This window comes from Equus asinus, chromosome 3 (genome assembly GCF_041296235.1).
Source record: "Equus asinus isolate D_3611 breed Donkey chromosome 3, EquAss-T2T_v2, whole genome shotgun sequence".
In the NCBI taxonomy this organism is placed as follows: Eukaryota; Metazoa; Chordata; class Mammalia; order Perissodactyla; family Equidae; genus Equus; species Equus asinus.
In genome coordinates this window covers 98,884,486-98,908,044 of record NC_091792.1, presented here as the reverse complement: position 1 = coordinate 98,908,044, position 23,559 = coordinate 98,884,486, and the positions used below count along the sequence as shown (strand labels likewise).

General features: G+C 33.9%; 1 protein-coding gene across 7 annotated transcripts in view; it reads right to left on the bottom strand.

Moving 5' to 3' along the window:
• The window catches only part of ANTXR2 (ANTXR cell adhesion molecule 2), a 233,451-nt gene that overhangs the window by 2,022 nt on the left and 207,870 nt on the right, over window positions 1–23,559 (bottom strand). The gene's annotated exons all lie outside the window — the stretch shown is intronic.

Below are 23,559 nucleotides of genomic sequence, written 5' to 3'. Positions count from 1 at the left end.
TCATACGATGAAGGCATAAGTTTTTTTCCTTTGAGTCAAAGCATGAATGTTTCATTCAGCTCTTTTCCATAGCAAGTTCACCTACACAATGGTAGGGCAAAATTAGAGTGGAAAAAACTCTATGGAAATTAGAACTATGTTATTGCTGTTTAAAGTATATAGTGTTACTATCCCAGCAATAAAAATATCAAGCCATCACCTTACATGTTTCTTTCTATAATGACCTAAAATGAAAGTATTTCTTCATGCAATCTGGTGCTTCTAAAATGTATACATAAGGAGCACATTTAAGACACAGAAAGAGATTGAGGATAAGCAGTCAGGGAGAAAGGGAAGAGATGCCATCTCTTTGTGATTCTGTTTTATAAAAGGCTTTTGCAAGAGACTTACTAAAGATCTTGTTCAGTGTTGACCATTTCTCACAACTGCACACCACCACGCACTCTCCAAATAGTGACTATTTATTTGCATTGCACATTTCCAAAGAGACTTTGCCATTTCAATTCTTTAGCAGGTCAATGAAGGTTGTGGAGACACATTGTTTCATATGTAATTATAAATAAACCAAGAGTCATTTGAAAACAAAGTTTCCAATTAGTGATAAAAGATCCCCCTCCTTTCTTCCCCTTGGTATGGCACTGTTGATGTACTTTACTACATGGATCATGTCCAGATCCCTCAATAGGCCAAAAGCTAGCATCCTGCTTTCTACTTCAGGGTAAAGACTATCATCCTATTGAGATTTTTCTGTATCTCATAATACCAGCTCTCTAATTTTAGATGTAAGAACTTCTCTATTTTCCTCTAAATGTGAACAATAAATTTGTTTTAAATATTCAATACATGGTAATATTCAAAAGGAACAACAAATATTGTTGGAGAAGAAAGCTTAAAACAGAAAAACAGGATTTTGTTCATGTTCTTCTTAAATATGACTGCTCAATAAACTTGAAAATTTCAGAAATTAATGAAGAAACAGAAAAGCATAAAAGCAAACTAGTTTCCATTAGCTTTTGCCTAACAGGCAAACATTCATCAAATTATCTGTCTTCTAAGTAATTTTGGAGGCAACATTATTAGTACAATTGTCGATTTTATTACTTATTTTGTGCCTAATGTCTACATATAATATCTGTGCAAAAGGAAGGGAGAGAAAAGCAGAAAGAAAACCATCTTAGAAAGAGGTCACAATTCCTTGGTAATGCAATGGTCACAGGTCAAGTAGTCAGACTGTACTTTCGTATTATCTAGAACCCTCAAACAAGATTTTTAGAATGAACATTAAGTGAAAAGATGCTCTTCTCCAGCTTAGCTAAATATGACACCAAATGCCAAGAAAACACTGAAAATGTTATTTTCATGACATATCTCTTTTCTAAACATGTTTTTCAAGGGCAGCAGGTACGAAAATGGCATAATTAAATATTTCAGCAAAGCAATAAAGCAGAGTTTCTAAGCTACAATACTGTAACTTTTTATGCAATAAAATAGATTTTAGCTATGCATATTAAAACAGTGATAAACATTAAAAATATTATCTTCTGGCAATTTTCCAGAATCAAACAAATATATGAGAAATGACATTATGACAGCAAACATATGAATTAATGGCACCTTTTTCTTGTATATTTATGAACTAAAAAAGTAAAAATTTTCTCTCTTCTGAATAATTTTGAAAAGAAGTTGTCATGAATCTCTACTTTTGAGTTTCGTCACTACTTAACTGGTTTTAGATATAAGGCTCCTTCTCTGACCACTTCTGTTCTACACACAGGATTAATCTGGTGACTCTGATTCATTTACTTTAGGTAACTGGATAGTTGAAAAATCTATGGAGATTCATAGTTCACCTGAATTCTCAAAATCACTTCAACACCTAAATTATTCCAGACCTAAGTTATTTTCTATTTCATTTGGTGTGATTTAATTAAAGACAAGGAAACTCAAATGAAAAGAATTCTGAGATTTTGACCCTGAGGTCCTTACTTCAATTTTTCCAAAGCACAGGATTAGTATTGATCATCAGCTGCCAGCTGTCTATTGATTCAAGTATCAAAAAACAAAAAAAAACCCCTGCTAAATGCAATACACACCCGTGTGTTTTAGCACACATCCATTAACAAAAACAACCAAATGTCTTCTCCCCTCCTGATCACGAACTCAGCATTTTTCACTTTTATCAAGAGCTGATAATGTCTCGGTGTACTTTTATTTTACAGAAATTTAAAGTTGGTAACTCGGAGGAGTTCTGTTCCAGAGTGACTTCCTCTGTTAAGCATTACCTAGGTCTCCCAGGCATGGAACTCCTTCCCTGAAAGATCTCATTGCATCTCCACTCCAGCCAAACCACATTAGTACACCACAGTTGTTTGCTCAAATATACAAAAGCGAAGACAATAATGGTTAAATCTGAGGGCTCTAAATCCTGAGTATGTACCTCAGCTCTGCCACTCATTAACTGTGTGGCCACAGGCAACATTAACTACTGAGTGCTTCCGTTTCTTCATCACAAAAATAAGGATTAAAAATTGGACCTATTCTTAGGACTATCACAGAGACGAAATCTGTTAATGTATATAAAGCACTTAGAACAGTACTTAGCATACAGCAAGTTCTCTATTAAAAACAGGCACTTATCCATTTTCCCTCTGCAATCTCATTGCACAGTATCTAACATAGAACAGACTTGTAATAAATATGTACTTAGAAATGAATGGATGGATGACGAATGTATAAATGAATGAATACACAGTGACTTAAACCTCCATTGAGGGAGGAGCTGGACCTCAAAAATGAGAATATAGAATAAGTATGAATTTGATAGAGAAAAAGAGGATTAGAAAGGAGAAAAATACAACAGTGGAAAAGGAGAGAAGAAAATATGCAGAAAAGAGAAGATAGTAGCCCCAAGGAGAAAAGATAGAAAAGCAACAATCAATAAAAAAAGAAACTATTGGCTAGGAGAAAGTAGTCCATCAGGCATCTCATTCCCAGGGGATTATTTTATGCTGGCTGCCACTCCACTTACCAGAATATTCTAAAATCAAGGCAACACACCCTGGTTGTAAGAGGCTGTGATTAGGTGTCTGTGGCCCTTTGAGTACTACTCAGTACCATCTTAGAAAACCCATCATGATAGTGCTGATCATGTTTAAGGTCGTGAATGTTTGGGCTGCCATTAATATCATGGCAAGCAGTCTATGCCAAAACACCACAGAGCAATGTTTAATTGTAGGAAATGGGATATCACAATGTTTACAGGACTTCATATCCTCATGCTGATAATGTCTACACAATAAAGGTATGTTATCAAGCTAACAAGCAAAGCAATATAAGATAGCTTGAACATACAATTCATCAAAGAATAGTATAGAACAGAAAATACTATTAGTTAATCGTGTTTATATTTCTGAGAATATTTCATTTTAATGACAAAAGTACAAGTGCTGAAAATAAAAAGTTAATTAAATGGCTTAAAAGATTATTCAATGTAACCTAAATATATAAAAATATATAGAAATATATACTTATAATTTTAATACTTTATACTCAATGTAGAGATTAATACTAGTTTTAGGTAACAAGACAATACAGTCTTTAAAATAAACCACTAAGATGATAATATGCTAAAAGAGATGAACACAAGATTTCTGTAAGCAAGAGTTAAAATAAATGTGTAATATTACCCTTGTTGTATTTTACAAAATAATTCAAGAAATTTGAACTCAGGTGGCATAAGTATTTATGAAACAATATAATGTGGTATTAGATTATGAATTATAATTATTAAGAAGAAATAATATTGATTTAATTTTCTCTATTTATTGAATTTTTAATTCAATATTTTTTGTAAATAATTTTCTTGACTTAAAGTCATGCATGTAAATAATGGATAAAATCAAAGCACACTGTCGGTGTGATGCCTCAGGCAACACCTGTACTATTTATTCAATTAGGCGATCAATACAATCTATTTGAATTTGTATCATGCTTCATAAGTCACTAGGTCATAAACTTCAACAATAACAACATATAGTCACTATAAAATTGAATTAAATTAATATCTTAGAAGTACATTCATTTAAAAATGAACTATGAATGTATTCCATTCTTTTGCCTTGGGAATGAATATAGCATTCCTTGGATGCAATGAAGTAATTGTTAAATTTATTCATTTTGTATGACATAAGAGATTAGGAGTGAAATTTCTTAAATATTTAAAGACATTAAAGTTAGGCAGAACAAACAGAATTTAACTACTGATTTTAGATTGTAGCCGGATATATTTAACACACATTAATTTCAAAAATGTGATTCGATATTGTCTGACTAGGTGATAGTTTACCTTCTCAATATATTAAACAGTCAGATAGACAAGTTAATTGTAAACAAGAGTACTAGAGGCATGTTTACCAACTTAAAATAAAATATTTCGTAGCATATTAGAAATGTATTTGTATACTGACATCACTGTATTACGATCTCGGTATGACAACATTGCATTTGCCTAAGAAAAATTATGGCTTAAAAGGAATAAAACTGCCTTCCTTTTAATGTATACTGTCTTATGCAGCCTTATATTGATGAAATTACCTAATTAGCGAGCTTCTGTGACAAAAAAAAGAACTTTCATGCATTGCTTGTGGGAGTATAAGTTGGCCAAAACTATATGGTAAGCAATGTATATAATAATAGTCTTTAAAAGCTTATATTCCTTGACTCAGTAATTTCAAGCTGGGAAGTAAGCCCAATAAAATATCTAGACAAAGATTTTTAAATGTTTACCATGGGATTTTTATAATAATGAAAAATATAATTAGTCAATTTATATTTATTTCTGCCCAACAGAGAATAGTTATATTATGATTCATCCATCTAACTAAATATTATCTATCCATTAAAATAGAAAATTTTTTAAACAGTTTTAACAATGTAGGGAAACTGCAGTGAAAAAAATGTCAAATTGTATATATACATAATTATAATTATGCAACAAAAGTCTAAAGAGTAAAAGACAAGACCAACAGACAGTACACCAACACACTATGAGTAATGAAATTGCATATGATTTCTTACATTCTATTTTATACCTTTTCTATATATGCATATCTTTGTTAGTTTAAAAAAATAGTTTTCAAAGAGTAAATTTAATCAGCAAAATGCAATCCTTTCTAAACATCTGTATTTAAACGTTTTTAAAAGTCAGCCCAAGAACCTCTGACTACTCACTCTCTCTAATTACCAACTACCAACCATGCCAAAGTTTTTCAGCACTCAGTGCCCACATTGGTCAACTTGTTTACTGGGTTGTATTGTATAGTTAATATCCTGGTGAACCCACGTGAATGCAGTTCTACTCAAGAGTGCTTGGGTATGGTAGAAGCCAATGATTGATAAAGGTTATAATCCACAGTCAGCATTTTCATCTTTATGGTACACAATTCTAAGAGTTTCCATAAAATGCCTGTTCAAGCATCTGTCCAGGTCACAATCAGTGATCTTTCTTTTTTTTATTCTTCTCCCCAAAGCCCCCCAGTATATAGTTGTAGATTCTAGTTATGAGTGCCTCTGGTTGTGCTATGTGGGACGCCACCTCATTGTGGCCTGATGAATGGTGCCATGCCTGCGCCCAGGATCCGAACTGGCGAAACCCTGGGCCACCGAAGTGGAGCACGCGAACTTAACCACTTGGCCACGGGGCTGGCCTCTCTAATTTTTTTAAATGTGCATACACGTGTGTGTGTGTGCATGTGTGTGCATGTACCTACCTATATACCCAGCCTACCTCAAGCCCTGTCCATGCTGGAGTTGATTATATTTAAACAAGAATATAAGGGAAGCGCTTTAATTTTCATACCACATCAAACTTTCTAACCACATGCCCAGTATCTAGGGCATATATTTCTCTATTCAATCAACAATATAAAATATTTATACCTCAGGCATTTATCAGTGATAACTTTGGAATCCTCTCCCTCCAGATCAGTTGGCAAACTATCTTTGAGAGGGAAGTTCTACGTGAGATGCTAGTCATCTATTTCTCTAGGTTAGTGTTTGTTTTTCGTACCGCAGTCCATGAAGTCCTGTGGGTTCCACAAGGTGCCTCAGGGGCCACTGTGGCTGGAGTGGTGCACAAGAATAGAGCAAGCAGGCACACTGCAGGCCTCTCAATCCTAATTCGACCCAAGGGAGCTCCACTCTCATCTAGCCTTTAAAATTGCAATTCAGCACAGAATTTTGTTTTTGTTTGCATTAAAAATGTAGTTTGATAACTATTATTCAAGATATTCATGCCTATGTTAAGCCCGATTACCGGTAAACTATCTATCTACCTGGACCTGGTTTCTTTGCTTCTCTTTAGAAATGCCTTCCTAGCTTTTTGACAATATTACAGCATTATTCAACTTTTGGTCATATGAAGAGAATTTTGCATTTTGGAAAATTGCTATTGAAGACACTGATACTAAAGGATCAATTCTTGGAGTTCAGAGCTAGCTAGGAAAAAGCCTGTCACTTCTGGTAAGCTCAGGTGCTTCCCTTTTATTATACAATGGCAACTATATAACTCAGACTTTCTCTTTGTGCGTTGACTTTTAAAAAGCTCAGATTTACAGGAGGTTCTAAAAGCAATTGCTACCCTTAGTGCACATGTTCTGATACAGCTATATCTTGACTTTGGCCCAGGATTATTTCTCTGTTTTGATTCTGAAGTTTTATTGTACATGTTTTTTTTCTCAATACTTCTTTAGAAGTAGACTAAGTATAAGTAAATTTAAACTAATATATATTTCTTTCTTAATTCTCAACTTTCTTAATCATAATGATTCCAAACTCATCTAAACCTTTGAAACCCTCCAATAAATGTAGTATCTCAATCTCTACCTTATACAAAAAGATCATTATCATGTCTACTTCCCTCCTTTGTTGCCTTTTCTTAACATGGTAAGACTTAATGAAGTACTCTGCAGATAGCTGATATGAAATGCAGATTAATTGGAATTTAACCTGAACTAAGTTAACATAGATCATTAATGTTAACTTGAAGTTTATGCATGTAAGCATGTTGAAACTATACTATTCTTCATAAAATCCCAGACATTCTCCTACAAGAATAAATCCCCTAGGTCTAGAGACTGAATGCTTAACTTCATTTTCTTTGGCTGCTGGGAAAAATAAGCACAATATGATTCTTTATAAGCTGGAAATGTATTACTATCCCAATTCATCTCTTAGAGCAGAGCTCTGTGCAAAGCTTTCCTCCATTATCTACTTGCCCGCAGTAGAAGAAGGAGCAGAATGTACCCAGGATAAGTCACAAACAAAACTTTGGTCATAGCGAAGGCTAACTTCACCATTAGAATCTGTCAGCTTTAACTTTACTTAGGGTATTTCCAGGCAACAAGTACCTATTAGAGCAAGAAGTTCATTGACATTTCCCTGGAAATTGTTGTTGGCAATACCTTCTCTTGGGTCTCATAATAAGTAGGAAGGGGAAGTTGATGCCAAAATAAAATTGTAGTGCTATGTTACTGCACGGCAGTTAATTAAACCAAGAGAAGAAAACAAGACAATAGTAGGATGTATTTGTTACTGGTTAATTATATAGACCCCAACCCTGTTGTAATATTTGAAGACTGATTTCACACATTCATTTTCACTGTAGCCAGTAAAAGCAGCATTACCCAGAGGAAGTGTCATGTTTCCCATCTCTTGAGCATTAAAATTCTGCCGGCATTAACACTTGTGAGCTCCTTTACTAGCTATCTGCACAGGAGATATTTCACTGCTAGAACCGTTATAGTATTATGTTCACCTCATAAATATCCATTGACAAGCTGAAGCATACAACTGCACTTTAGTTTAGACTTTTCAAACACAGGTAGCTGATTTATTTATATCTCCACTTCTAAAAAGAGTTTGCTAAACTTTCATGCTTTGTGCAAGAGTAAATGGTGATTCAAATTTAAAATTGTTTACAAAGTGCAGATACACATAGGAACAGACACAAGACAATTCAAGAGGTCGAGGGAATCACAAATATCTGGAAAGAATGTCGACTTGAGGATACAATAGGCTCTTTGAGTGGAGATTTTCTGTAGCAACTGGAGGTACAAGATTGAAGAGAGGGTACATACTATCATCTTTCTCTCCTATACATACATATATATATATATATATATATATATATATATATATGAGAGAGAGAGAGAGATCTATCTATATATGTGAGATATGTGCAGAGATTTACATATAAAATATACATTATAGTAAAATACATATGAGAGAATCTGTGCTATTCTCTACTAAAAATAAAACTGCAAGATTTTGAGCTGAAATATAAATTCCACATACTCTTTTCTAATGGAAGCTCAACCTATAAATGTCCCATTTTACAGTGGAGACCACACAGCATATGGATATTCAGGAGATGTCATGAAGGGAAGTGCTGAGTGTGTCTGACAAATTTACCTTCAAATGCTCTTTTCCCTCTTCATTCTGTTATGGCACCAGCGAAATTTTAGTGACTCTACACACACTATTAACATTTATTTTGCAAATATCCAGGTCTCAGTTTTTCTTGAGATTCAGGCCTACAGTTGAAAGTTAATGAAATACCAAATCCATACCTCATAATAATAAGATATGAAATTGACCCCTCTAAGTTATTACTTGCAAGCAATATGTATACATATTGACAGTTCTCCAGAAATCATTGTTGGCAATACCTTCTCTTGGGTCTCATGTAAGTTGTAATGGGAAGTAGATGCCCAATATATATATGCCCAATATTTATATATATATGTAAAATCAGAACAGAATTTCATATATCTTTTTCATTGGTTAACATTGTTTTTGTTGGACACATCATAGGACGTATAGGAAAGATTTTCCTCCTTCTAATCTCAATTAGAGTAGCAATTATGTCTGAGGTCCTAAACCAATAGTAAAAAAAAAAAACTATTTAAAAATACAACTTAAAGCTATATAAAATCAGACAATAAGTTTTGCACATGCACACTGTATCATTACTGGTATTTAAAAAAACATCAAAAACAACCCAAATACCCACCAGTAAGGGACAAGATGAATAAACTATAAGATGCAGACAGATAACTGAATATTATAAATAATATAACAGCTGTTAGAAAGAATGAGGAAGATCTGTATACACTATTGTGAAGTGATGACCAGGATTTATTAAGGGAAGGAAATCAAGGTTCATATAGTATACACACTATGCTATATTTTATATGACAAAGAAGGAAAATACACTGGAATTAATATATACTTATATTTTCAAAGAGAAAGAAAAAAATCAGTATTTGCTCTGAAAACAAAATTCACTACTGATAGGTGGAGGAGGGGCACAGAGTGGAGTGGCTGAGGATGTAAATGACATACCCTTAAATAGATCTTGTTATATGATATCAAATGCAACCATGTAAATATTTTTACATTTGCAAACAGAAAGTGGTGGGGGCTGGTGGTGGAGGCTTGGGCAGGATCCTGGTGGCTGGAGAGCAAAGAGAACTCCCCTGCAAGCCCAGAGCTCACAGGTGGGCTGTAAACAGAGAGTGAGAGAAAGAGAGCTCTGCTGAAGGAAAATCCCTGATCTTGCTCTCAAAATTTTTGAAGCCAGTTGTGAACTAAAAATAACTAAGATGGAAACAAACTGAGACCCAGCTCAACTATAAATTAGCGATGTGACAGAGTAAGTGGTATACATGTTTCTAGAGGTAAATATTATCTGGGTTAGTCTCTATTTTTTAATGTACAATGTCTAGCATAAAAATCACCAATTACGGTACACACAAAGAAGCAGGAAAACATGACCCATAACCAATGGAAAACACAGTCAATATAGGCAAATCTAGATAATAGACAAGGACTTTAACATAACTATGATAAAAAAATTATAAGTTCTGGTGAGAAAAGTAGATAGCATGAATAAAATATGGTAAGTTTCAGCAGGAATATGGAAATTATAAATAAAACGAAAAAGCCACAGAGAAAAAAATGCAATATCAGAAATAAAGAATGTTTTGATTCATGTAAAAGTAGACTGGACATAGCAGAAGAAAAACTCACTGAACTTGAAGGTAGGAGAATAGAAATTGTTCAAACTGAAAAACAAAGAGAAAAAAATAACTGAAAAGAATCTTAGACTTATGGAACAATACCTAATTGTCTGTTATATGAGTAATTGATGTCCCAGAAGGAGAGGAGAAAGAACGGAAAAGAAAATTTTAAAAAATAATGACTGAGAACTTCCTAGAATAGATGAAAGGCATAAACCTACAGATCAAAGAAACTTAGTGAGCCTCAAGCAGGATAAATACATAGAAAATCATTATCAAGGAAGATATAGTAAAACTTAAGAAAACCAAAGAATATCATAAAAGTATACCTCCCTGTCTCTCATCACCCACCCCCACCAAAGACATTACACACAGAGAAAATGTCCACAAGCACAGCAGCCAACTTTTTACCAGAAACAATGGAAGACATGAGACCATGGAACTCTCCAAAATGCCAAATGGGGGGAGAATGAACCTAAATTTCCATATCCAGAAAAAACAACCTTCAAAAATGTAGGCAAAATAAAGACATTTTAAGACAAGCTAAACTGGACATAATTTATCTGCAACAGACTCCAACAACAAGTGGTAAAAGAAGGTCTCACAACTGAAGGAAAAGACACTAGATGGAAGTCTAGATGTGCAGGAAGAAATAAAGAGAAAGAGAAGAGCAAATATCTGAATAAACAAGAAACATAAACATATAAAAGAAATAAAATTTCTTTATGACACTGTTGATTACTTAAAGAAAAAATATATTATTGAATTCATAACATATGTAGAAGTAAAATGTATGACAGAGCACACAGAGGCGGGGGGGAAGGAAATTAGGTCACTGCAATGTTCACATATTGTTCTTTAGTGTAATATTATTTGATGAAAGATTGTAAAAAGTTAAAAAATATATTGTTATCTCTAGAGCAATCACTGAAAAACAGCACAGAAATACAGTTAAAAAGATGGAGAAACAGGGGGCTGGCCTGGTGGCATTGCGGTTAAGTTTGCATGCTCCACTTCAGTGGCCTGGGGTTTGTGGCTTTGGATCCTGGGCATGGACCTGCACACTGCACATCAAGCCATGCTGTGGTGGCGTCCCACATACAGAATAGTGAAAGATTGGCACAGATGTTAGCTCAGGGACAATCTTCCTCACCCCTCCCCCCAAAAAAAGAAAGAAAGGAAAGGAGAAACAGGAGAACAAAGAATGGATAAGCCAAATATAAATCAAATACAGTAGACATAAGAATTGGAAATAAACTGAAACAAATGAATTGGATACATAATCACATCCAGAAAAGAACTATTTCAAGTGACCTAACACAATATTTTGTATGTCAACAACAGAATATAATCTAAGAATAAATAGACCAACAAAGAAATGTTTTACTTCATTCATCAGTCTTAATTTTACTAATACTATCTTATTACTAATTTGCAACTATACACATTATAGAATAGAGCAAATAAGTAAGTACTTTAATATTAAGGCCAAGATTTTTCATGTAAGAGAAAAGAAGTACAAGTATAAACTTAAAAATATTCACTAAAACTGTTTAATGATAAATTAGAATTGAAAATATACCACACATTCATTGTGGTTTTTTTTGAAACTCTTGAATTTCCTAGCTCTACCTGCTGAAAATGCTTAGAAGCAATGACAACCCAATAACAATTAGCACCCCTAGTATCCAAAATGTGTTCTCTAAATACCACTATCTACTAAAAACATCTAAGGATCCTTGGAGTTGAATGGTTTATTCCAGCTTTGAAACAGAAAATGTAAAAATGAGTCTGGGACATATTATGCCAAAATGAAAGAAATTTATCAAACACTAAAGTGGACCATGTCAAAAATATATGATAATGAACATGATGGATCAGGTTTTCACTACCTGCTTACTCTGATCTATCTTGGCATCACTAACAGTAGAACAATTGACGTGATGCATTATAAAGTGCACAGCACCACTCGTGAATAATCCATTCCAAAAGAAAAAGGAGAATCTGAATCCAAAGGGGTACAGAGCATTAGCATATATGAGTGTGTGTGTTGTGGCCCAGTGCTGAAGGAGTAGTAATTTTACAAAAAGTGTTCAGTTGGCACTTGAGCAGAGATTCAAAGGAAGTCAACGAAACTGTGACTATCTGGGGAAGAATAATTCTGGTAGAGAAACCAACAAGTGCAGAGGCCCTGAGGTGAAAGTGTCTTTGGCATATCTGTAGAAAAGTAATACAGACAGTGCGGTGGGACTAGATTGAGCAATGCAGAAAGTGGAAGATGAGGTCAGAGAGGAAGCAGAGACCCTATCATGCAAAGCCTTGTAGCAGTAACTATTACAAATCCTCTTTTTTAAAAGCAAAGTTACTAATTATACAAAGTTAATATCTAGATTCCTTCTCATCTTTTTTACAGCAGATTGAGCTGAGATGTTAAGTGATTTACGTTTCAAAGTTCTTAAGATTCACATGTACCGAAACATAGACACAATCAATAGACAATATCAGAATAAAGAAGCCAAATTCTAACCATTAGGTCAAATAACAGCTAATTGAAAACTCAATCCATATTTGAATTATGCATTTAGGAAAATGTTATAAAAAATCCAAATGACGGGCATATTACATCACTATTGTTTAATCAGGTGGGAAATAGAATAAATTAATTTACTCAGTGTGGAGGAATGCTGCACGAAAATACTAATTTTCACCAGAATATTTCTAGACTTAAAATTTTAACCTCCATCATTAACAGAGCAAAAGTTTTACATGCAATTTCTTATTTTTTCCTAGAAAATTAGGGCTTGAGATAATTCATTTGTCTCATCAAACTGCTTATGGCACATTGAAAGAGAAATTCTGAATGCTTATAAATCATTAGCACTGCAAAACGTTTATTGAAAGATTTTCCTAATGTATATGACCCTAGGGATGCAATGATTGATCCCTGGCTAAGTTAAGTTTCTAAGAATTAAATCCTCGCTTTTGGGACCCTACAACAGTGTATGTTGTTCCAGTCAAAAAATCAATAACTAAAAATGTGTTGATGAATTCAGCTTGCACTTTGTTCATACAGGTTTTCATTAGCTGTCTCTACTTAAAAGTATCCATAGCTCTTTGAGTCGTTTGTCAGACAGCTAAACTCCCAGTTAATTTGAGAGTAAAAACAATTATGTAACAGTTTCTTTCAAAGAAAACCAAATATTAAAATCTTCACTTTAAGTTTTTAAGTTGATACTTTATCAATAATATCAATTAAAATATTTTATAGAAATGTATAGTTTTTAAAGGTTCATTTTGAAGGGCAATTATGGATTACTTTCTAGATTATAAAGTAAAAATTTTTATGAAAATCTGTCTAAAGCCTTAGCTGAAAAATTAGTTACTATGATGCTGTTTTCTCGCAGCACAGCAAATATTTAGTGAACCCATTCCACACATTCAGTCCTAAGAGAAGATGTATGTATGTGTTTAATTTTTGAACAACAAATTTATGCTTTAGATATTTTCTATCACATTTGGGAAAAACAATTTTAAACAATTGCTGAAGTCATTTTTATATCTAATAAAAAGACATCCAAATCCCCAAAGTCAGGATTTAAATTTGAATATTTATTATAAACTAATATTTAGATGTATGATGTGAAATGATATATGTTTTCTATAACACCTAAGTAATGTGGACTAAAATTCTTCACATTATACTTCCACATTCAAACTGCTAGAGCAGCAGCCAAATGACTACATTTATTGCTAAATTTATACCATGGAGAAAAACACTTCAAGCAGCACCTTAAGTCGTATATACTAAAATTAGGCTGATAACAGCATGAAGACTATCCTTGCTTTTACGTGCAGATGCAAGTCTGAACATGCCTTTCATATATAGCCACAGGGATTTATATTGCAAAAATAGATGCCACTGTGACCCAGATATCATTTCACTGATCAATGATTATATAATGGCATTTAATGAGAGCCCCTTGCTCACACTTTGAAAAGAAACTGAAAGTGGATTAATTTTGCCCCTTAATCAATACAGGCATTCCTAGTCTAAATAACATATCAACTAACAAGACTGACTCTTAAAATAATTGTGGAAATACTAAACCATCTCCAGAGATATAATTAATCCCCTCAAACGGGAAGAATAAACTTTCAAAGTTTAAATATTTATATACATACAAGCATATAGATACATTCAAAAAAGTAAACAAACATAAATGTGATAGTTCAGAATACTCATTACTTACTCATGTGTAATTATCTCTATGGACCAAGGACAGTTTGCTTCTTGGACTATAGAACTAAAAAATGCTGAAGACATGTACATTTAGGAGTCACGTAACAAAAAAGTGATTGGCTTTGATTATTTAATCTCCCTTTGCTTGTATATATGTAATTACTCAACATAAATCACAGAACCAGAAACTGGAGTTTAGGTCTATCCACAAGTCAAGTACTGGGTATAACGGCAGTGCAAAATAGATGTTTCATATACAGAGAGAGAGGAAGATATATAAGATACAAGGATGTGCATATGAAGAGTCAATTTTCAGTTAGAGAAACAACTTCTGATATTCTAAGCCAAAATGATTTTCTAAACCAAAAATAATATAATTAGCCTAATATCTTACCCTACCACAAAAAATACAATTACACTCTAGATGATAGCAAAGTTTGTTCAGTATTATTACAGCTCTTCCGTTTTTTAAAACAAATCTAAGTATGTGTTTAAACCCTACTTTCCTAGACGGTGAGCTCCGTGATGATTTTGTTTCACTACCATTTTGCAAATACCTAAAACAGTATTCACCCTACAGGTTAAGTGCTTAAAAATCTTTGCTGAATGAATGATTACTGGGTTTGAAATATTAAATTTGATCTATGGAGCTAATATCTCTCTGAAACATATAATTGATATTTTGTATGAATACTGACATAATGCAATCTAGCAACACAATGATGAGCAAGATATAAAATAAAATACAATGGTTTACTTGTCTAAACACACAAACACAAAACTACAAAACTATACTTCGGTTTTTGCTAACTGGCTTGTCATTAAGCAATAATGGCAATCATTCCATGGCCAAAATCTTCCTGGTTTATTTTGTGACATGAATAGTGAAGCAGTTCTAGATGTCGGATTTCCTCTATGTTTGCCCAATGGTCAGGCATAATAGGGAAATGGCTGAACTGCAGGAGTGAAGTGTTCTAAGCTGGGAAACAAGGAGGCATCAGAGAGGAACTGAACTTGATGTCAATTTTAAATAGAGAGCAGATGGCAGGGAAGTGAGATCTGTTTCACGCTTGAAACCATCAACAGACAGAGTAGAGATAAAAGTATATATTCTAAATCCACTATGATTCTTGGATCTAAATACAATACATGTTTTGACAAGAAGGAAGTGGTCGTTATGAGCAACCTAACCACATGTAAACGTATCACCAAGTAGAGAAACATTAAATCATGCCCAGTTAATTAACTGATTTCGTGGGCGTTTATTTTCCTTGATGCCTCTGTTATTCCATGTCAAAAAAATCAATATCTGAAGAAACATGATGTTTCTTCACAAGCGGCATATCACTTCCTATATCTTTGTGCGTTGATAAAATTCCAGACACCAAGTTATGCAGCAAGGAGGAATTATTCTACATTTATTAATTATTAACATCATTAAATTTGAAAACAGTGTAGCACAATTCATGCGTATTTCCCAAAACATATATTTTTAAAATGCTCTCCAAATTGATGGCATTTTCTGTTGAATGTGAAAGTTTAAGATTTAGTTGATACTGGACTCTTAATCAACAAGTAAAGATTTGGGCTCAAAAAGAATGAAACATTCTTAAAAATAATAAAACATAACTTGATAAATCAATTTTAATTACTACATCTTATTTAAAATTACTGAGAAAGTCCTTCATCTACATTGAGTTGTTCTTCCTTTGGTGAGAGATTATGAGAAAAATTATTGATTCTGTGGCAGGACTGGAGCACAGAACACGCTTCAGAGTCAGGAACATCAGGAATTGCAAAAAATCTAGTGTCCATAAAGCTTGCTTTCTTTACATTCAGTCTTTGGTACACTTTTAAAATATGACAATGAAGATTCAATTTCAAAACCTTGCCCCTTGAAAATGTTTCTTTGACTGAAACAAAAGAGAGGTGCTCGCAGTCATGCAGCATTACATGCCCTAACAAAAGCTGTGCCGAGCTGTCAGCCTCTCACCTAGCCCCTATCATCACAGATAGAAAGGCTATGTGAGATGACAAGGCAACGTGTTGTTTGAATGGCATCTCTGAGAAAAATCCAACTGCAGCAGCACAATTTTAGATTTAAATGTGAAAGATTGGTCATTCTAAATATATATCATTGTATTTTTTCATCAAAGTCAACATCTATCTTTGGAACTTACGGAAGACTGAATGAATAAAATATTTTTGTACTAGCAAGTCCAAAACCTGGACAATCATATCAGCATTTTTATTCCATCTTTTCTGACAACATCAATGCACCTTGCAAAAAGAAAGCCAGATGTTCATTCTATTTGGTGCTATTAAAAGTCTGTTTTACAGACTTCCATTATATTCACTGTTTCTTTTTTTTTCCAAATGATGATGGCATTGAAGACTTTGATAATGAAGAAAACATATTTTTATGTGGGCTTTTTGGTACTTCTAGCTTTAAATATACAACTTAACATATGTTTAAAACAGAGCATATGGAAATAAGAAAAAGCAAATCTGAATTCCAGGCACAAATATTGGTTGAAAAGCTACTTTATAGTATTTTCAAATCATGCAGATTATTGAGACTCAGAACTAATAGAAACATCCTTTCTTTGCTGTAATCATAATAACCTCCAGGACTTAAAATTTCCATGGTTGAAATCACATTGTTCAGGTTCTACAAAATTCATTTCTGGATTTCAAAAGGATTATATCTAGAGAGTCCTTCTCTTTGTGTGAGTTGGGGTCATTTCTTATTGGGCAACATTAAAAATAACACCTTTACAAGTCAGCCAGTGAATAAATTAATTAGCAGCAAGCAGTGAGTACTATCAGTGTAACAACTTCCATTTATCCACTTAACTGCATTATCACAGAGGTGGTGTCTGTGAACGAGTAAGTCATGCAACCAAATCTGACAAAGAAAAATTTAACATCGTTCAGCTGTTCTCCAGACAAGGAGAATTTTTAAAGCATTTTTATTTTGCTGCTTTTCACTTTCATGGGAAAAAGACAAATTATACCCAACAAAATGATTTTATAAGTTATTTACCACCAATCAGCGCGTTTTTAAATAATCACTTCAATGTCCTATGTTCTTTATCTTGGGAAAACTGTAGACTACAAATTGATTCAAAATGATGGCTTTGGAAAACTTTCAAGATTGCTATGGGACTGCTGAATTAACAGTAACTAACATGTGTTGATGAAACCAATATTCTTGAATGAGAATTTGAATCCAATTTCTTTAACTATAAACTAAGATTAATATGTTCTTGTGCATGTTTTTGAGAATTTAGCTAACCAGAATATTTAACTTACCAAAACATAGCAATCTCCATCACGTCTATAAAAAAATGTTTATTATACCATGTTATCAATGAGACAGCAATGTGTCCAACTTGATGTCAGAAGGTTCTAATTCTAACCTTACCGTTTTACAAACCACATGTCAACTTCCCATCTGAAAGTTGTGTTAGCTTAGGTGAATGGAAAAAGGAGTGAGATTGTTGCCATACTGAAGCACATAAAGAGATTTAATTTTAAGCTTAGAAAGGAAAAAGAGAATTTATAAAGATCTGTAAAGACCTGCATGTAAAAGTAACTATTTTATGGGGCTGGCCCCGTGGCCGAGTGGTTGGGTTTGTGCGCTCCGCTGCAGGTGGCCCAGTGTTTCGTTGGTTCGAATCCTGGGTGCGGACATGGCACTGCTCATCAAACCACGCTGAGGCAGTGTCCCACATGCCACAACTAGAAGGACCCACAACGAAGAATATACAACTATGTACTAGGGGGCTTTGGGGAGAAAAAGGGAAAAAATAAAATCTTTAAAAAAAAAGTAACTATTTTATTTTAAAAATAAATCACTTTCATCAAATGTGGAGACAGCTGAACATAACATGTCTGTAGATACTTTTAAATGAACTAAGAAGTCCAATTACATTTCTTATGGGAAAGCTGCTATGAGATTGCCATAATTTATCACATAAGTCTTTCATCTTTGTATACCATTGCTAAGCAAAATGCTCGAGTTAGAAGTACATACTACCTGTTTACAAGTTGGAAAAAGTAAGTAGAAAAGTAGAAGCTAAAATAACTTGTCATTTTCCTACTTCACATCCATTAGGATAGCTATTATCAAAAAATAACACACAGAAAATAACAAGTGTTGGAGAAGATGTGAAGAAATTGAAATCCTCATACATTGCTGGGGGATATGTAAAATGGTACACTGTGGAAGATAATATGGTGGTTTATCAAAAAATTAAACTTAGATTATCACATGATCCAGCAATTCCACTTCTGGAACTGAAAACAGGGACTCAAACAGATATTTGTACACCCACGTTGATAGCAGCATTATTTGCAATAGGCAAAAGGTAGAAACAACCCAAATATCCATCGACAGATGAATGGATAAACAAAATGTAGTATATACATACAATGGAATATTATTCAGGTGTAAAAAGAAAGAAATTCTGATACAGGCTACAATATGGATGAACCCTGAAAATATTCTAAGTGAAACAAGACAGACAAAAAAGGATAAACCTTTTGTGATTCCACTTTTCTGTGGTACCTAGAATAATCAAATTCATAGAGATAGAAAATTAAATAATGGTTACCAGGGGCTAGGGAATGGGAAGAATGGGGAGTTATTTTTTTAATAGGTACAGAGTTTCAATTTAGGGTGATAAAAAAATTCTGGAGATGAATAGCAGTGATGGTGCACAACAATGTCAATGTACTTAATGCTACTGAATTGTACACTTAAAAATGGTTAAAACTGTAAATCTTGAGCCAGCCCTGATGGCCTAGCAGTTAAAGTTCGGTGTGTTCCGCTTCGGTGCCCATGTTTTGTTCCCGGCCAGAACCACATCACTCATCTGTCAGTAGCCGTGCTGTGGGGGCAGCTCACATAGAAGAACTAGAAGGACTTACAACTAGGATACTCAACTATATACTGGGGTTTTGGGGAAAAAAAAAAGAGAGAGGAAGACCGGTAACAGATGTTAGCTCAGAGCAAATCTTTCCCAGCAAAAAACAAACAGAACAAAACTGTAAATCTTATGTTTCATATATATTTTACCAAAACAAAAAATTATGATCTATAGGATTTTAAAATCAAAAGTAATATTATCAAAATTCATCAATTACAATGATAAGGTAAATTCAAGATATAAAAAAATCAAAAAGATCCCATATACCAGTAATAATTCTAAGTTAGGAATATTCTGGAAGATACGTTTAAATAAAAGTATTTATTAATTTATTTTAAAAGACATAGACTTTTATTATAAATTACTAATATGTGGTTATCTGTCTCAATACATACTTATCATGATTATTTTATCTATCACGCTAGTCAGTGATGGCACATAAAAAAAAATTTTTGCTTAATAAGTATTTTTGCAAGACATACAGACAAGAAAATATGACATTTCAAAAGTTAACTCAAAATTTTATTTTAGTTATATTAGTATCCTAATACAAATAGAATGCTAACAGAGTCACACAAGATCTTAACTATAAGTAATAGTTGGGAATAAGTAATTTAGAGTGGAAGAATTATCCTGATAATTGATAGTGTAGGAAAAGGAGCTGCTGGTTTTCCCCTAGCCTCTGTTCTGTTCCCACAGTCATTCGAGTTGGCCGCAGCAGAATCTTCTGCCCTGTTGCCTACCATCTGGAGGACTTAGGTGACCATTACTGGGCTTTCAGACTTGGTCATCAAAGACAAAAATGGAAAGATTCTAACTGCTGTTAATGAAAGAATAAAGTTCTCATTGGGCGTTCTTAACATTGCTGCCACCACTATTTTCTCCAACTGAGACAGGCCCCAGTGCTAAAGGCAGGAGGAAATGCTACGGCATTGCTTTCTCCTAGTGCCAACATCACAATACCACTGTGACTCTGAAGACTTCTCCAAACTGACACACAGCTACATAGACACAAAAGAGTAAAGCAGAGAAACCAGTTACAACCATTTTTTAAAAATATAATTTGAATCAAAACCAACTATATTCCACATGTATATAGGCAATAGTTTTCTGACAACAGCAATAATAATTATGACCAACCATTATAGAATTTAGTCCTTATTATCTACCAGGTGCTTTTCTAAAGGCTTTATAAGCACTGGGCTTATTTGATCATCACCATGGTCCTATGTGGCAGCTATTTATCCCAAATTTATAGATGAAACTGATGCTTCGAGAAGGAAAATCATTTACTCATTTACTCAAAATTCCATGGCAAGTAAATGGCGGCTCTAGGATTTGGATCCAGGAGAGTCAACCTTCAATAGCCATAATCACCTCCAATCAGCATTACAGCACTAATAAAATTCTACATCTTGGATATTTGTATAGATTTTTCCAAATTACGTTGGAGATAAAGAAATATTATTGAATGGGAATACAGGAAAAAAAAAGCCTATCTTTATGAAACGTAAATCCAGTGGGAATACAGAAATTAAATACATTATAAACTAAGTCTGAAGAACATTATGAAAAGGAATATAAAATACATTAGAGGAACTTATATGAGAGAGACCTGACCTATTTGAGACGATAGAAAGTGAACTCAGATCTCCAGTACTTAAAGCACAATACAAGCTAGTACATAAAGATAGGTATGGATTAACTACATTAAGACCTAAAACTTCATATATTTTCCATTTGTGATGGAACTCTTTTCAAGAATTCATTCACGTTTCTATATTCCTAAACTGAGTTGTCTGCACATGTTCTCATATCGAAGACAAAGCTTTGTTATGATGAATATTGATTATTATAGCAGGATGTAGTCCAGCAACATCCTCAGGGCATTCTGGGAATGTGGAAATGTTTCTTCTTACATTATATGGCTGCAGATTGCAGTGTTTGGCAGGGTCTTGTGTCTATCAGTTCTCTCATCCTCTTTGCAACTCTTACCTCTCCTTACTGTGTTGTATCCACCTTTCGCAACCCCCCTCTCCGATTCTATTGTACTGCTTCTAATTTGCCACAGGTATGGGAACCAGGAAATCAAGTCCACAAAAGTAGGTATAGGATAAAAATAGATAACGTAAATGAGCTAGAACTCTTTGACATCTATTTTTACTGATGAGAGAGCTATTTATCTATTTCCATTTACAGCTCTAGAGTGTGTTTTAGGTATGGGAGTTGCTGATCTATTTTGCAGGACCATATAGTTTAATATAATCTCATAAAGATTCTACAGAATAAATTCAGGAGCCTAATTATATGTTGAATATAGAGCCATACTTTTCCTACATACGACTGCAATATTCTTAAGTTTACATTTCAACACATTTACCAAAAGAGAATCCAATTCAAGCAGCCTACCAAATCTAATCAACGAAACCAAACTTACATCATGTATATTCACTGTCATAGAAGAAGTGCACACATATTCAAGTTGTACATAATTTTTCTCTACTTGAAAATGTTGCAAATGTGCTTTGTTGTATTTCCTTATTTAAATGCTTGGTTTTAACTTATTTTGCATAGCACGTGCTAAAAGTAAATAGCTATTATATGTATATTACATATATATGCATTTTTTAGGAGAAAGCAAACAAATAGACTTTACTTTATAAGGGTTGAAGTCAGGGACACCAGCTGCAAATATTTTATGCTTACCGATGCGTCTCCTTTCCTAAAGTCCACTTTGCCAACAGCGAGTAAAATAAATGCTCTAGGATCTCTCTCATTTCTCCCCACCCCTTTCTCTCTCCCCACTTCCAGATAAATGCCAGTCATTTGGCCAGGGCTAACTCACAGAAGGTACAGCAGGCACAGATGGTCTTAATGCATAAATGTAATCTAGCAAAAGAATGCCAACGCCAACCCAGACGAGGTTCCAAATAACTGCGGTGCGCTTACAGGACGGCTGTGACGGGCAAGGTTAAAGCTGCTCTGTGAGCGCTCACGACATGTTCCCAGAGCAGCAAAAGAAATCCTCGAGCAAATGAGCATATTTAATTTGTTTTATTTGCCACAAATGTATTAATTTAGATGGTATTTAGATAAATGCTATATTCTTAGAAATAATACGAAATTAGGGTAATCTAATTTGTGCAACTGTCTGAACGCATTCACATATTCATGTGTATCTGAGGATCTGTAGACTCTTTCCACCCATTCTCTATTCCCTTAGCTCATTTGGTTTTCTTTATAGCTCTTGTTACTTCAAAGTATCTTTATTTGCCTATTAATAGACCAAATACGCCTCCTCCAGTTACTCTCATTTGTCTCTCTCTTCATAGGACTTCACATTCCATAGCTATGTTAAATATTTGTTTTCTGTCTCCTGAGCTAGAGGAAACTCTACAAGAAGAGAGACTTGATCTACTTTGTTCACTGATGTCTCGTAGTGCACAGTCATAAATTGGTGACTGAATGAATGTTCAAGAAAAATGAAGGAATGAATAAAGTCACTCATACGTCACATATGCTGACATGCTGAATAACAGTATTCTGATGTACATTCAAATTTACTGTAAACTGCTGATAGAATGTTACTTTGAGGGTGGTTAATCTTTTCCATCTTAGAACAAGTCATATCAGCACACTTAAAATTTGGAATGCTCACAAAATATCCATTATATAGGTAAATTAACTAGCCCTTTAATATTCATATTTAGTTAAATTTTAAATACAAGCAAACTATTAATAAAATTAACTTTGTTTAGCAATCCTACCTGTGCCTAACCCATAGTTAAGCTTTTTTCATGAAGACCACCAAGAAGAGGAAAGGGTTAAAAATGTAATGACTGATTCAGTTCAGAGAAAGCAGGAAGATTAGTGAAGGAGGCCCTCCAGGAGAGGAGCAACAGCAGTGCAGAAAGGATTCGCTTCATAATTATTTAAACAGCTCACAACAACTCTTACTGGCAAAAGGAGGGATGCATTTTCCTTGGCAAAAGATATTCCTTCCTAATTTTTCATTATAAACCTATTTCTTTTCTCTTCAAAAATACCCATCTTGGAATAAAAATATCATTGCTGCATTAGTTATAATGATGTCCTTCCTACCATGAAAAACTATTAAATATCCAAACACAGAGGACTCCTACATTGACTATAGTAAAAAGCTTGATAAAATGTTATGTGACTATTATCATGAAAACTATATAAGAATATAAAAAACAGTACTGGGGCCAGCCTCGTGGCCTAATGGTTGAGTTTGGTGTGCTCTGCTTCAGCGGCCTGGGTTCACATGTTCAGCTCCCAGGCACAG